We start from the raw sequence: 17075 nt of genomic DNA on the forward strand, positions 1-17075 counted from the left end.
GGAGAAAACGTTCCAACTGCTACGAGCACAGTTAGATCAAATAGATAATTTATTAGGAGCAAAGAGCCAGTAACGAACAGCCGGAAACCGGAACCTGGCAGGTGATAAATGATGCATCATCCAAATCATGTTAAAATGAAGAAAACGGGAAGCCATCGCATGAACATTGCTCGACACCTGCACGGCGGCTTCTCGAAGTCCAATTTTCAACGATGAATTATTCGTACAATTTTAATAGACAACAGGTATCTCAGATCTTTCTATTACTGTTACCGTAATTCCAGAAATTTGACGCCGCTGGCTGAATAAAGCGCTAAAAAATAATAAAAGAAATGTAAAAGTACGATTAAAGTTAATAAGAAAAATATCATAACACTGAGCCAAGTTTCGCAACAGTTTCTATCCTTTATTGATAGCCAGCAAATAAATCTAAAAGTGCAATCAAGTGTGGTAAAAATAATGGAATACCGAGTTCGCAAAGTTTCGCAGCTCTTTCTCTTCGAGATATTCTTTTTCTTAGTTAACACAATAACATTTTCTTCTTTTCAACCACCTCCGTGCCAGCAAGTTCTGCGTTATTGTTTCACGTTCATAAACCCACTAAAATCATTCTAAAGCACCCTTTTACGTCAGAAAGGAGGATCAATGTGCACTTTGCAGACGCCAAGGACGAAATAGGGCTACTAAAAGAGACAGAGCAAGGCAAGTAAAAAGATTCGATAATAAAGGCGACGAAACTGAATTTGGCAGATGGATTTGATGGATCGGGTGGGGAAGAATGATGGCACTTTTGAAATTACATTCACCTCTTCATCCATAAGACTGTATACTTAATATATGTATATATGTGACATAGTCCATACATTCGAAATATCGTATATGTAGCAAACTAATAATCAACTTCCATATTTTCATAATGTTAACAAATCAAGTAAACAATTCAGTTACTTAAATGCGAAACTATAAAAACATGCTTTTACCTCTGACATTTCTCATTTCAGTCTTTTTGCATCTGACTTTATTTTCATTGACAATAAAAGGATGAAATAAAATAATTCAAACGAGCCCTCGTTTATACTTAGGCATGATTCTTTATTAAACATTCTTTTCTAAGGAATTTACATAATGAGATATCTCACAAAGTACATTTTTTTCTGACTCAACGCAGTGCTCGATCGTTCGCTTCCTCATGTTTTCGCATCGCTGGATTTTCCGCAAATATGAAAACTCTCTCTCGGAGATTTATCGATTATGTAGGGCATAACTAAGAGGCAAAAGCACGTTTCCGAATATACCAAAGGTAATTGGAAAATGCATCTCGCATTCGCGAACAGCTCATAAACTAAAGTAGGTCATCATAAATGTCGGCCTTTAAAAGTTCTCACTATTTTTTCCGCCACGTGCGTACGGGAGAAAAGTGTATGCATTCACGACACACGCATTGTTACTTTTGCGTTTGCCAAGAAAGTGATGCACGCACGATTTATCACAAAGGATCACGCGTCGCTATATAATAATCGTTGAGTGTAGTATCAACACACACTCGTACAAAACGATGTAAAAATCGATACCGTTTTTACGGTTACAATGATCCCACAGCTCCAGCATTTACACAATTTAAATTATCGACGATCGTACGTTTTTTTACAATGGAGAATCGCTTGTAACCGTGCGAGTGTCGTTTCAAAGCAAACGAGTAGGACATGAACGCTCTCCTGCTGGTAATTACACTGAAATTGATTTTTCCACCAGTGCGTGCTTGGTCCCATCAGGGCAATAGCATTCACACGCTGGATTACCTCTACTTTTATAATCTTTCTAATGTTAAATAACGAAGATGAAACGTTTAAATGTTACGGTTAAAACTTAAATAGATTTATAAACTTTGAAAACTGAAGTAAATACATTAATGTAAAATTGTACTTACTATATTATAATAATTTTCTATTTCACAAATAATCCCTTTTAGAAACAAAACAAAAAGAGAAATTTCATATATAAGTTAAGAGAGAAATTTATAACAAATTTTCTCTTTACAAGAAAATTATAATTTTTAAATTTGTTGTAATAATTGTTTGTTTCAATGCATTTCTTTTTATTATAACATAATATTAATGTTCTCATTGTCAGTTTCGCTTTGGAAACTTAAAACCTGAAAGTTTGAATAGCTTCGTCAAATTTACTTGATGAACATCGCTTATCTTTTAATTTCTTAAACAACGTGATATTAAATTCGCTTTGTATAATCATAAATTATAACTAATAAGATAAATTAATATGAAAGTTAATTTTCTTCTTTCACCTGTGCTTCAAAGTTTTTATCAAATTTATCAGCAAAGAATATGTTAGAGCAACATTGTCATGCATAACGTAATATCACAAACATGTCTTATCCATTCATTTATCAAGAGCGTAATAGTTACAATCATCATCTGAGTATCTCGCAGTATTATATCATTTTTCTGCTTAACGTGTCTAATTGCAGAGGAATATTTGATTTAATGTGTGGCATGACAAGCACGCGATCACGCAAATACGCGACAGGAAACTTTATTTTTGCAATTTAAAGGAACGCGAGTTCTTCGGATTATAGTGAGAGGCAATAGAGCAAGCAGTTTATCTCGTAACTCGCGATATCAACGCATAGTTAGCATAACAAAAATAGCGCGTACAAATTAATTTTACGCGCACGCGGTATCATCAAGATTATCTTCGTGACTGTTATCGCATTCTCGACTAAACGAAGATTAACAGCACGTTTTATCAAGCACGAACATTGAACAAATTTGCCTGGCGAATAATAAGCTGATTCATTATCATTATCACATCCATTGACCTCGTTTTTCGAGTTAAATTTAGTCCGGCAGTGACGCTCGAGCATTTCACTCAAGATCCGCCCGGATTTATCTTACACTCTGTGCTCGCGTTTTTTTTTTAAACTTTTTTTTTAGCATGTATTGTCCCTTTATCTCTGCTCGGTAATCCATGCTGAATTCCAGCTGGATATTCAGTCGCTGCGCATAATATAAATCAAAAGGGCAATAATAACGCAAACGAGGGCACGCTGTATCCCGTAACGGATTGAAATGTCGCGGGCGGACATGACGGGGTTCCCGCAGTGTTTCCGCAAATACATCCACACGGAAAAAGGCTCACGTATCAGAATGTAAAAATATATATATATATATATAATGCACAGGTTATTGAAAATCATCGGGTATAGGTATTGGTTCGTTGGAGCGCAACGCCGGCTTGCTTAAAGGTCGAGGGCGCCTATAACGCAAGGCTCAGATCTTTTTATATATACCTCAAGGATTAGATGTGCGCGCGAGCGCGCGTCATGAATGCAAAGGAGTAGGAATTTAAACAAGACACCGATACGGCGTCTGTAATTGCAATAACAGCATGAAGATCGATCAGCCGGCTTTCCATTACGCTGAATTTATTGACTCCTAAACTGCGTGCGATTCAGCTTCAGTAGAGTGTTCGTCACATAATGCTATTAATTGTAACTTTAATCAAAAACTGGACACGCTACGCACTAATCTGATTAAAGACGGTATATCAGAACAGCTACGAAATTATCTCGTTAAAATATTCACCTGTGTATGTGCGTCTGGATGGAATTCCGAGTGAGTTATTAAATTCCAAAGCATTACATGTACTAGCAACGTATAAAACAGCGAAATGCGCAGAGAATATTATAATACATAATTCATCCCTCGTACTCTGCTTACTGAGATTCTGCGGATGCAAAATTCATTTTTCGTTAAAAATTAGGCAGGACATTATCATCTGTCCATCCAAGTTTTCAATATTTAATATAAAATTAATCCATTATTAAATCCTGTATAAACAAATTTAAATGAAATAATTTTATTTAATCCGGCACATTTATTTAAATTTTATTTAAATAAAGTTGTATAAATATTAATATTTCGTTATTTCCTTGTATCTTTCTAGAGCTTAATGTTATTTAAATTTCCTTCATATTTTTAGTTATTTTAGTTAACTCAAAACTCACAAGCCATGATATTTTTTGTAAGAAAACGCAAACAGACGGCTAAAATAACATGTGAACAAGTTTTATGAATAAACAAGCGTAAAATTTATAAAAACTAAATCAACATTTATTATACGTATAAATATTTATTTTGCATTACACGTATGTCTTCGAATTAATATACATATATCCAAAAGCATATCACAGTTTTTTTGAACTGTTCTTATTATTCAGAATTTTAATATCGAAAAGCAATCGAGATACGAGATCCGAACGGATCCGACAGGTCCGACGGGCAAAAATCCTGAAATTACTCCGAGATCGAAGCTGGTCCTTTCAAACCCGCTTCAGCAGAGCGCAGGATTACCCAAAGGGTCAACAGCGCGGAGAGAACGAACGGATAACGCGAGATTGAACCTTGTACGCTTGATCGCGCAAGATCGAAATACGTTTGTTTGAGATAACACAGTACGGAAAATAATCATCACTTTGACACCGCGGTTATTACTCTTACGAGATCCGTCTCAGAAGTAACGAGAAGGATTTATTTTAAAATTATCGCTGCGCGTGAAACTTAATTACGATCATTTATAATGTAATCTCCCCCAAAGTAGACTGCTTGGGGAGCGTTTACATTTACGTGCTTATCAGTCAGTGACAATCAGAGGGAGAGAAAGTCTCTGGGTGAGAAAACAATTCTACCCATATTCACTCCACGAGCCGGATGCGGCTAAAGATAAAAAGCAGTTGGAACGTTATCATCACGGGACAACGCTCGGGAAACTACGACGTAAGTTTTGTGACCACCTTAAACTTCCAAAATTGTTGTTGTAAGATCGCTAGGAACGTTGCGTGACGTTAAAGGATACCATGTTAAATTTCACGTAAGTTTCGTAAAAACGTTAAATAAATGATTCTCATTATTCCTGAGATAAGTGAACGCCGTGTATTACGAGTTGATTTACGCGAAAACATGAACAACATGCGGAAGCATTTTTTTAGAACTTCTTTTAAATAACTGACATATGTAATACAAATTAATGTTTAACAAAAATGTCGAGATACTTCAAATTACAAGCACTTCAAGAGGAAAAGCTTTTTGTGAACTTAAGATCGGGAACGCGACGAGATAAGAAAATCCTATTCTTCAGTTAATTTCAAGTGGACTTTAACTTAATGAACTGTTAATTCGAAGCTCTCAGATACAAAGAGCAACATATAATATTAAAAATTCGAAAATTGCGATAAATAATAATCCCCTTTGACGTTTCTGCTGCCGGAAAGTCGACTCCAGATTAATCGGAAAATCCGTCATCGCAATTAAGGTCGCACAAGCTGCGGGACGCGCTATATATTACGATCCTATAAAATTGAAAAGGAAAACCTAGGGACGAAGAAATAATGCTCGTTATGCGCTTCCCGATAAAGAAATTTCGTAGGAGGAGGAGGGAGGGGAGGGGGGCGTGATCGGGGGAAGCTTTACAAGAAGCTGTGCACCGCTGGGAAATTTTGTTTGCATATTTCCCGCGGTGCGGAAATGACGCATGAACGCATTTCGCGATGCCGATGGCGGAAGAAACAACGCGGAAGAATCGCGCGACGATTGTAATCGCGCCGCGGACGAACGATGACGAAACAAAACGTTGTCTCGAGTCGGTAATTTGATATCTCGGGGACGACCGGGATCGTAAACGCGAAACTCGTCGGTGATGAGGAAAGCTTATCGTCCCGGAATGATCGGAGGTTTCCTCGCTGCCGCCAATACGATTGGTGTCCGGATGATGAGTGCATCCCGTTCGATAAATGCGTCGTCCTTTCATTTCTCAGATGCGTCGCTTGTAATAATTATCTGCCGATTTAGTCGATATCGTGGAATACTAGAGATACTTAAGAGAATTTTTGGTAATCATGTACTTTAACGGACCCAGCCCCGATGACCTTGACCTTGACATATGTTATGACTCCTGAGTGACTTTGAAGGGTTTTAGCCGTCGCTCGTTGTTTATTAAAAAGTTATTAACAAAAGAAGTTTAATAATTTTGCACGAATTTTCAGCTGTCCACGCGAAGCAAGGACTTGAGTTTGACATATATTACAAAGGTCACCTTCCTGAATAACCCGCACTAGGTTTCACCCTTCGCTCATTGATTGTTAAAAAGTTATTAACAAAAATGTTTAATGAATAAAGCATAATTTTACAATACCATATACGTTTACGAAAGAGTATAGTTGATGGAATTTTAGCTTAGGTTAGGTTAGGTTAAGTTAAAGCAGAGAATACTTTGTATTTAACTGTTTGTGCTTTTGGTTAAAGTGAAGAATACTTTGTACTTATATTAAAAGAAACTATTCTATATATTAACAATTCACTGCTTTAAATGACTTTCCTTTCTTCGTTCATATACATATTCGTCGTTTATATCTTTCAATATTCAATATTCTTTCAAAATAACTACTATATTTTCGAAATTTCTTTTGTTAATAACTTTTTCATAAACAACGATCGACGACTAAAACCTAGTGAGGGTTATTCGGGAAGGTAACCTTTGTAATATATGTCAGTATCATGTTCTTGCTTCACGTGGACAGCTAAAAATTCGTGCGAAATCATTAAACTTTCTTTGTTTATAACTTTTTAACAAACAACGAGCGACGGCTAAAACTTCTTCAAGGTCACTCAGGAGGGTGACCTTGACAACATATGTCAAGGTCAAGGTCATCGGGGCTGGGTCCGTTAAAGTACATAATTACCGAATTTTTTACTGTATTTTTTTACTGTGCTTTTTTTGACTATAATGGTCTTAACTGATGACTTTTTGCAGCCGTGAGATTAATGGAACGGAACGGTCTCGTCATTATCCTTGGTCGAAATGCAATCTTGCCAAAGGGGGATCGAGAATCGCTCTGAGGAAGATTCATTCCGATATCTCGGTGCACGGTCGAAGGAAACTTATATCGTAATTGGCAGAATACTTCTTCCTCTCGTGAACTTCTCTTGAGATGTAGAGCTGATTTAAGTTTACCATAACGAGAAGAATCGGCCTTCATCTCGCGATGTATCTTCCTCCACTCTTTCGCTCGGCCGTGTTTCTTGCTATCTACCTGTTTCCGATCAGACGTGGACAGGAAAGCGAGAGAGTCCCGTGTTTCCATTTGCCGAGGACGCCTGCGCGCTGCTTGTATTGATCAAACTGCGAGAACATCCAGTCCGGTTCGACCCATCGAACCAGACAGATCTGCAAATCCGAAATATGATTACGGTACGTTCGCATCGATGCTGAACCGCGGCCGAATGTCTCTTATCGGATCAGTTTGTCGATCTTACGAGCGGAATTCTTATTCCTCCGCGCTCCTTCCCGCACTTTTGGTGTATAATAATAGAAAAGGATCTCACCGAAGAAATAAAAATCGGGGAAAATGTATTTTCACTTTCAGTCTATTCCCAGTAGCAATGCGTAATACAATAGTTTGTTAATTTGCAGCACGGTACGCGGTAATGTGTTGCCATATAGCCAAAGCATACGTTAATGCATCCGATAAATGCTTTGCGCTCGATGATAAGCGTGCGTTCGGTATTGCATTAGGAAATCAGATTTCCAATAGTATACATGAAAATTATTTTTATAGAATACTTGAAGCGTAAGAAAGCTGACGGCACGTGCTGGCAAACGCAGTTGCCCAATTTTAGATTTGATTTAAATAGTATGCAACGTATATAGGAAGTAATAGAATTTCCAGAAACAAACATCCATGTTTAGCTTCGCACAAACATGAATGCTATTTGCTCTAATCAGTGCTCGATTTGCATATGTGTGGAGAAGGATGTGTAGAGGAGGACGTATTTTTAAATCGCTGATTTGTATCATAACTCTGGATTTATTAATATTACTAAACATTTTTTCTCTCTCTGCGCTCGCTCATTTTTTTAATATTGAAAAATTGCCATTTTATCATAAAAAGTATAGATAAAAATAATAGTGAATAAATAACTATTCAGCAATTTTTCTGTTGCAACAAAAATATCATTTTATAAATTTCCGGTTGATAGAAGGCAAGAAAATATCAAGAGAAAATTGTCATATTAAAAATACTTCGATATTGTTAGGTGTAACGATTAATAATTGCAAAAAAGCGTGGGTAAGGATTGCTATAAAAAAAGAGGTATTTTTCTGATATCGAAAGGTCATCATGGCAGACGATAGAAACCTTGAATAAAATTAACTTTCGCATTGTTTCGTGTGTTCGTTATACGCATCGTAAGATCACCCGTGATTACTCGCGATCACTATCACAAACGATGTAACTCGATTCTTATCATTAACCGGGAAAATGCGGCCACTGTGAGCAACATCGACGTCCGCGGAATCCGCATCGAACAGTCTCGAATACGAAATACCATTACGCGCACATCGCGATAGAGTGATCATCCCTTATGACGGGAATATTCCAATAGATTGATCTCAGAGGTATCGCGGACCGTCATGTACGCTGTATAGCATGTCGATACTTATCCGCGTGAGTTTCAAAAAGCAATTTGCGCAGTCATTTCTGTCATTCCATCAAATTTTTTATGAAATGAGACTTTGAGATGGAAGATATTCGCACTGCAGCATTTCCGAACATATCAAAAACCATTACACATCTCTCCTACAATCTGACAAATCTGTCAGATTTCAGTGAGATACATTTACCATTTTTAACGAAGAATTTATTTATATTTGAGGTTTAACAAATGTTGCGTCAAAAAGTCACTACGATTTAATACTAAAAGATTAAAAAGTTAAAATTATCTTATTTCGATACGTGCCCAAAACAAAATTGATTATCGCAAAGAGATTACGTGTGATAAGAAAATAAACAGGAAAAAGGATTTAAAGTTCACCGAATTTTTCCAGAAAAAAGAAAAGGTAAAGAAAAGAAAAAGTCTTTCTCTTCTTTCCGTGACGAGAACCCTTGCTCTCCGGCGTAATTTATTCGATCATGCACTTGCACTCTGAAATTACTCGCGGATCTTCTTTCCTATCATGTCAGACTTGGTAATGCTTGCCCTGTAATATCCACGCGGAGATTAATAATACGAAGGCGACTTATATGAAGACCACGTTGGAACGCGCGGTATCGTCGCCAATAAATCCGGTGGAAGGACAGCGCAGATCGTTTTTAATTTCGCAGCATTCCCGGAAACCGGGGGAGACACCCCCGGGAAACCCTCGTCAACGCGACACGCTTATTAATCGCCGTCGCGTAATTAAATACAAATCCACTCTCGCGGAAAATTCACGTCTTGTAAATACGGCAAACACCGCGCTCATTTTCACCGAACCATATGGCTCGCTCACCCGCAATATCGTTACGTAGATATCGCTATTACACTGCGTGCACCTGAGCACCATTCATATTACCCTTAAAGGATCATAAACGCGTCCTTCACGTTTGAAATCGCATTCAGATGTTGTCCGACAGATCTCCTGTAAGAATTCTACTCTTTCCATCTTTAATGTGAACGGGGCGAGTATTACGCCTTATCATGGTAAACTGGAACGACTTAATCCGGACGTAAGGAAGGATTTCTTTAACGTTAGAACTTTCGTTGATTTTTAATGGCTTCGCAGCCCCGTGAAGCGCTATAACGTCGCTTTAATCTTCGAAACCGACGGAAATCGCCTTTCTTCTCGACTATCAAACTTTCCAGATTCTCTTCTTCTTCCGCGACTGTCAAACTACGAGATAACTCGGAAATCTATTTGGGAGAGAAATTACCCCTAGCATCCGTCCACAAAACCAGCTTTTGAATCCCGGGAGGCGATATATCATTGATAAACTTATTCGAATATCAAATACGTCGCATAGTGGAATTCATGAATTTTTGAGTTTTGAGTGGGAAACCTGTCAAGTGCGCAATTTAATTCGACTTTTTTTCAAAGAAATTGAGCTTAATATTATTATCTATATTATTAGAAACTAGAACACGCGCATGTAACGTTTTCTCTTATCTTTTTATATTATTTTATATTTATTTTTCCTTTTTATATTATCCAAGCGCTTATTCTTCAAATACCTTCTCAAGATATGAGCGCGTACGCATGTTGCGTGCGTGCGTGCGTGCGTACGTGTATCACTGTCGTCAGGCTATTGCATGGAAATATTTCGTTACGCAATAAACAATGCATTGTGAGATAATCGGGTCGACACGAACGTACGTGAAGCGAATGCTCTCCCGCAGCTTCATTAATAGCTGCCACGAAATGACCCTGCGGGTCCTCGTAACGCCACGTAAACGGTATTCAATGCGAGTACCTACCTGGAAATTGTATTCGTCGTCGAGGGAAATTGCTGGCACCTCGAGCATCCGAAATTCGCCAGCGAGCACGAGATTGAAATTCTCACTTCGGCCGCCGCTTCTCGTCACCGTCGTCATCGGCGTCGTCCTTCGAACCGCAATGCCGGCCGCAGTGTTATAATTATCCGATTCGATCGATGCCGGGACGAGGGACGCGGGGAATGAGCGACAGAGACCTAGGTCGAGAGGGATAATTACGAGTTAATCGGGAAAATTTGTGCGGCAATGATAATACGCACAGCAAATGGAAATTCGAATGAACCGGTGGCTTTTGTACGTGAGCGAGCGTCGCTGTATTTGCGGCGGAACAATACGACAAATGGTCCGAAAAATTGATAAACCCCCAAGCGAGATGCTGAATACAGAGTAACTTGGAAAAATGAAAAAAAAAAGGGAAAACGAAATGTAACACTGACGTGTTCAGGCTTTAACCGTCAAATGTGCACACGTAATCCCTTTAACGCGCTTGTGCTTTAATTACGTATTTGACACTTGCATTTTTGCGTTGCTTACAAATCTTTATTATATTTTTATTATATTTTTGTTAGTTATATAATTGCTTGTTTTCCTAATGGACCTTTTCCGTGGAAATGTTCAGAGAATTAATATAGATGAATCTTGAGAAAGAATCTTGAAATTTTACATACGTAACGCAAAAAATAAAATAATTCATTAACTGCGAAACGTGTAGTGTAGGGGTTCTGGACAGAATAACTCTATATTACGTTCTTCCCCTCAGCAAGAAGCGAGGGTCGCGACTTAATTCTAACATATCTCGAAAAGAATATGGGTTACAATATCCTGCAAGATACCGAGTGCTATTTTCGTAAAGCAGAAAGAATTCTCTTATCTATATTTAACAAGATCGAGCAATATTTAAATAGCCCTCCGTTTGGAAAATAATAGATGTAAAAATAGATTGAAAGAATATATAATGTAATTTAATGATTCGATAAATCTTGAAATTAATAAAGTTTCGTGTTTCTTAAAGTATATAAAAAATTTATAACTTGTATTATTACTTGCGTGACTGAACGATGTAAATTTCCGTTGCGGGCACATGTGATTTTCCGAAAACCGTCGTGCAACGTGGCGATAAATTTCAACTATGCAAAATCATTGTGCCAGATCTGACGCTAAAACATTCCTGAATACCTGTCCGCATTAATAGATTGTGTAATTGCCGTGGTATTCAATTTTTCGCTACTTCAATTCGTAACGTGGTTAGAGATACACACAGTTACAGGTAAATTTGATTCACGGTGCTATTGCAAATGTAACCACCTATACATGGCGGATCAATCGTTTGAATATTTCGTCTATCTAACAATTAGTTTGCTTGCGTACGCGTATTAATAGATTTTATAATCGCTGCTTTATTTTTTTTTTTTAATTGTTCGCATCGTAAAACTACATTCTGCGGAGAATGTATACGCGCGCATCTAGTCGAGCCCATCTAAAAACTACACTCAAATAATTTCAGGTAAATTCGCTAAAATGTTACAATATTACTTTCGCAACGATGTTACAAGGCACCTCTCAAAGATATTGCGAAGAAGTTTTCGTAAAGATGTTGCAGAGTAGACTTCTGAAAGATATTGCCAAGCAGGCTTCGCAGAAATATTGCGGTGCAATTTTGAAGCAAAGTACAAATAAGCTCCGCCATCATATTTCGACAGTCGAACGTGATAGTACTACATATTTGACTAGTATATCTCTCACAGACGTGTTGTGTTGATCAATTTCGTGTTTTCTCTCGTGACTCTCAAATTTACGACTTCTTATTGCTTCACGTAAAAATAAAGTGCAACGAGCAGTGCCAAGATTTATCTTCACACTTTAAATATCTGTTAAATTCGTAAATAACTGTTAAATTCCTCCCTAACGTACAAATTCGCAGCATTGAAAATCGTTAAGAAGAGAGCATCGTGTCGCCTTGTGTAAGCGAATGTAAACGATGTGCGAGTGAAGTGTGAAGTGCAATCGAGGGGGATGCACGACGAGGGGTGTATGACGAAGAAAATGCGATCGACAGTAGATGTATGACGAAGGAGATGCAACCATAAATCGAAGCTGTGCCAGATACGGAAAATTCCGGTCGTTTTTGTCAGTGGACTACGATGCGTTCCAAAAGATTCCATTACGTATCGGGAAGTACTTAATTTCAACGCTCGTAAAGTGATTAATAAGTCACTAACACTGACACGTGCGTGGTCTGTGAAGCGCATTGATTTTCTACGAAACATCTATCTTGATTTAAAAATTACCAAGGATATGCATTACTAAATTAATAACGTGAGAATCATGAGTTTATTCACGTCATGACACATTACATCCCCGAAAGCTACGCTTTGCAAAGGCTTTTTTAAAAACTACTGTGGAGCAATTCTGCATCGCGAAGCTTGCTTTGTAAAATAATCATAATTAAGGAAATACGTATATTAACATGATGTGTTTTCATTAATTACATTAACTTCCTTTAGCATTAAACAATTTTGAGAAAAGATAACAAATGATGCGTACATATTGTGTTTCATTAAATACAGAATGACGATACATGTACGTACATACATGCTGTCGCAAATGAGACACACAGGAAGATATTCAATTGGCGAGATATCGAATTTTTTAATTGATAACGGGCGTGCGGCTCGTTTGCTTTCTTGTCGCATACAACAATCTTTTTTCGTTCCAATTCTCATTTGTGAACACTTTTAGATGAAGGTCAAATTACAGATCGATTTTTCACTGGTGGCAAAAACACTGCGTATGGTTTAATACCTGTTTTGTAATTTACGCGGAAGTTGTTTGCTTTTCACTTTTAAAAATATTCTTTTCTTCATTAAACCAAGTTTAAATCTGACATATTGTTTATCGTGTGACATTTCTCATCAGCATACTTCTGTTGTAATGCAATGTAAAGCAGAACTTCTTTTGCTCGCGTTTAAAATGTATCTATACTATTGTCGGCCAATGATAAACATACAATAAATGTTATATGTGAACTTATAATTAGAAATGCAAAATATATTACAAAGTCAATAGCAACGATAATACAATTTACTTATTAATAATGCAATGGTAATAATATTACATAGAATTACAACATATTGATGTTTACTAATATTTTATGTATCATAAATAGCATTAAACAAAATAAAAAATATTGATTACATTTATAGACATCTTCAAATATATTTTTGTAGATTTTATTTAATTCAATATTGAATAGTATATACTATTGCGATCAACATCTTGTCATTTCCTTTGCTATATTACTATCAACGTCTTGTCATTCAGACGATAACTGTATTTCTTCATCGATACAGATATGATACGTAAATTACTGTTCACATAATCCATTAATGCAAGTGGAATTTTCAAAATGTGCTTTCCGTAATTTCCAGAGAGAACAAATGACATAATCACATCAATGAATGAACATAATATAAAATGAATGTTACGCAGGTGTAAAACACGTAAAAGTATAAAACATGTATTCAACGAAATATATTATTCAAATATTCGTTGACCTGTTACAAATTACAAATATAAAGTGCACGTTTGTCTAACACTTTTCTTTATATATTTATTTTAATTTTATCATATTATATATCATTAAATGCACTTTGATTAATAATGTAACATAAATTGCTGTCGTATTATCCAATAAACGTATAATATGACAATTATGCAGGATTTATACAATTAATTTACACGGCAGTATAATATGACCTGACAAAATGATAATTTAATATGATCTGGCAATATGGTAATTTATTATGACATGACAAACAAAGAGTTACGCAATAATCCTTATCATTACCAATAGGCGTTGATAGAACCAATTAAATACAGATTCAGTCGGATGGTTTGGAAAATCAAAAAAACCACGCAAAGATTTTGTTTTACGGTTTTATCATTTTAAGAAAATCTGACGTTATTTGACGGAAGATTATAAGTTTTACAGCGAACGGTAACACGTGAGTTAAACAAATAATTTCTTACCTTTCGTTATTCAAAGATTTCAAAAGAAGATGGAAAAAAATGCTAAACACATTTACACATTGTTCCCTTTAGATAATTCGTTCTGACGTTAAACTTTGTTCAAATCGAATTAACGCTTGATAAGCGTCCTTAATTTGAATTAGCCGAATTTCATTCGAATGAATAAATGTATGCATGTGCGTACGTCAGAGAGATATTATGGGAAATAATTTAAAGCAAGAACGTAAAATACAAAACAACAAATATTATTGTATTGCGGATATTATTGAGCTGACACTTTTGTAATTCTAAAGTTACAATGCTTAACTGTCGAACTTTTCGTAAATTCATATTTTGAGAGATAAAAAACATAAAAGGTAAAAATATATTCTATTAACAATTCACGATTTTTATCTATATTCATATTTTTATGCCTCGCAAATACTGTATTTCATATGCATCCATTAATTTTTCACCGTATTGAATAACAAACGAGAACGACCGATATTTTTACGAAAATTATTATTATCGCCTAGCACGCATGATTTGCTTCAATTTTTGTTTAAACTGTCGAATCACTCGATATTTTATGCGGAAACGTGACTCTTGTTTTATATTGATTTTATATATAGAGTAACTTTCTTTTGGAAGCATATTAATCCTAAAGCCAGCTCTACCTACATCGCGCATGCAGCGAGATGCTCTGGCACATATTTTCGCGAGAATGAACCGACACTTTTAGAAACCATATAATATTTATAGATTGCAAGCGAAAAAGGGAAATATCTGGCCAATAATCGATACTTCCTGCTAGACTGGCACTATGGATAAAATTTCACGGTAAAGAGGAAAACGTCCTCAATGAAATTTTCTAACCGAAAACTCCTCTTGATCTTTTCTATCTCAAAGACGTCAAAAAATTCAGATTTTATAAAAATAAAACATTTTCCCAATACTTGAAGTTAGAAGGCAGTTTTACATACATATAGGCATATTTTTTAATTTTATATGATCTTACGTGTTTTTTATTAATATTATTTATCAATATAATTAAAGTGTGTAAGCGGTTAGATAATATTATAATAGTTAATGTATGTATTTTTTTCAAAGCGAAGATATAAAATGAAGATATAAAATAGCTATTCATTTACTCATTTAATTTTAGATTAAATTGCAGTTTTGCTCAATACATATACCTTCATTTATGATACATCTTTTCCATTTTAGTTATATCAACTTCTTTATGATTATGCTCCAGTTTTTAAATCTGTTCGCTTTATTAAAATATTTTATGAACTGTTTCACCGAAACATGCATAAAATTCTTTTCGTTCCGAATAAAAGATCTGTAGAATGTATAAAAAGCACACACACACACACATATATATCTTTAAACATTCCTTGTCCATATATAACATGACACATAATTTCGTAACGTAATAAAATGACATGATTCTGTAGCCAAGAGCGATAATTTTCTTCTTCGAGCTTCATTTCTTTCTTCTTACATCGCGCCATCAGGAACTTGAAAGAGAATGATAAGAGCCAAGATAAACAACGTCGTGTTATTCGCATTTCCAACGACACTGCGACGAGCCGTTGGAAAGAAGAAACTCGACCTCGATTTTACTTACATCTCGTTGATGACGCTTACGCTTTCTTCTACGTTCTCTTCGTTTCCTTTTCTTTGCTGCCTTTCTTCCTTTTCCTCTCTCTTTCTCCCACGTGAACGGATGAAAACTCAGCAACAGATTGCACCTCTGTGCAAGGCAGCTCCAACGAACTGGGCGTCCGCGTAAGCCCGTGTAAGTGCGACAGTTCATTCAAACAGCAATCGAGTTTGCATCCACCACCTTCCGGCGCTTCGTTCGTTAACGCGCAATCTCCTCCACGTCGGAGAAACTATCGTGCAAGGAGAATCGTTTCTTCCTTTCCTCGATTGGCGACGGAACGATCTTGCCTCGGTGCAATTAGCTTGACGTTACGTGTTGCAGCAGCCCCATTACGGCTGCTTTTTCCGGATACTTCCGTCGAAGGAATTAATGGAAATTTTACGGTCCCGTATTTCCCCGGTGGCAAACTTTTATCCCTCAATTCGGCGACGTTCATAATTTCGGGATTACTCTTAATGACGTAATAACCGTTCGAATCTGGCGAGGCGATTATGTCGTGAATACTAATTCAGTTCAAAGGGCAGAGCTCACAATTAATTTTGTCCTGGGTAATTGCAATTTCGTAGTTCTCGCCGCTTTAGAGAGAGAGAGAGGGAGAGATAGAGAGACTACATAGAGGTCGTGGTGTTGCAGATTGCCGCTTAATCCTTTTACCATCAAAGGCAATTTCATTATCTGAGTTTTTCCGCCTCAGGTTTTAATCCCCGGTAACAAATATCCGTCCCCTGAATCATTTTCACTTACGTAGTTGCACGTCTCCGAAGTGACAGTAAAAACTAATGCACTTCGGATCCATACACGGCGGAAAAACTACTCCGGAGTAATATTGTTACCTCCCTTGATGGGAACCTTAAAGGGAAACGTTCGTTACAGTGCTCTCTTGTCTCGGATTTTGATAAGCCTCGAATGCGTGTAGAACAGCTCCGGGTACAAAACATGTATCTTTTTCTTTATGCGCGTTTTATTACAGGGATCTTCCTCGAAAATAGCGTGACATATTTCAATCTGACCAAACGTCGCCAGACGTGCTAAAGCGTGTAAAATAAGTATGAAAAGGCAATGTCAAAAAAGGG

Source organism: Ooceraea biroi, chromosome 2, assembly GCF_003672135.1.
Source record: "Ooceraea biroi isolate clonal line C1 chromosome 2, Obir_v5.4, whole genome shotgun sequence".
NCBI lineage: Eukaryota > Metazoa > Arthropoda > Insecta > Hymenoptera > Formicidae > Ooceraea > Ooceraea biroi.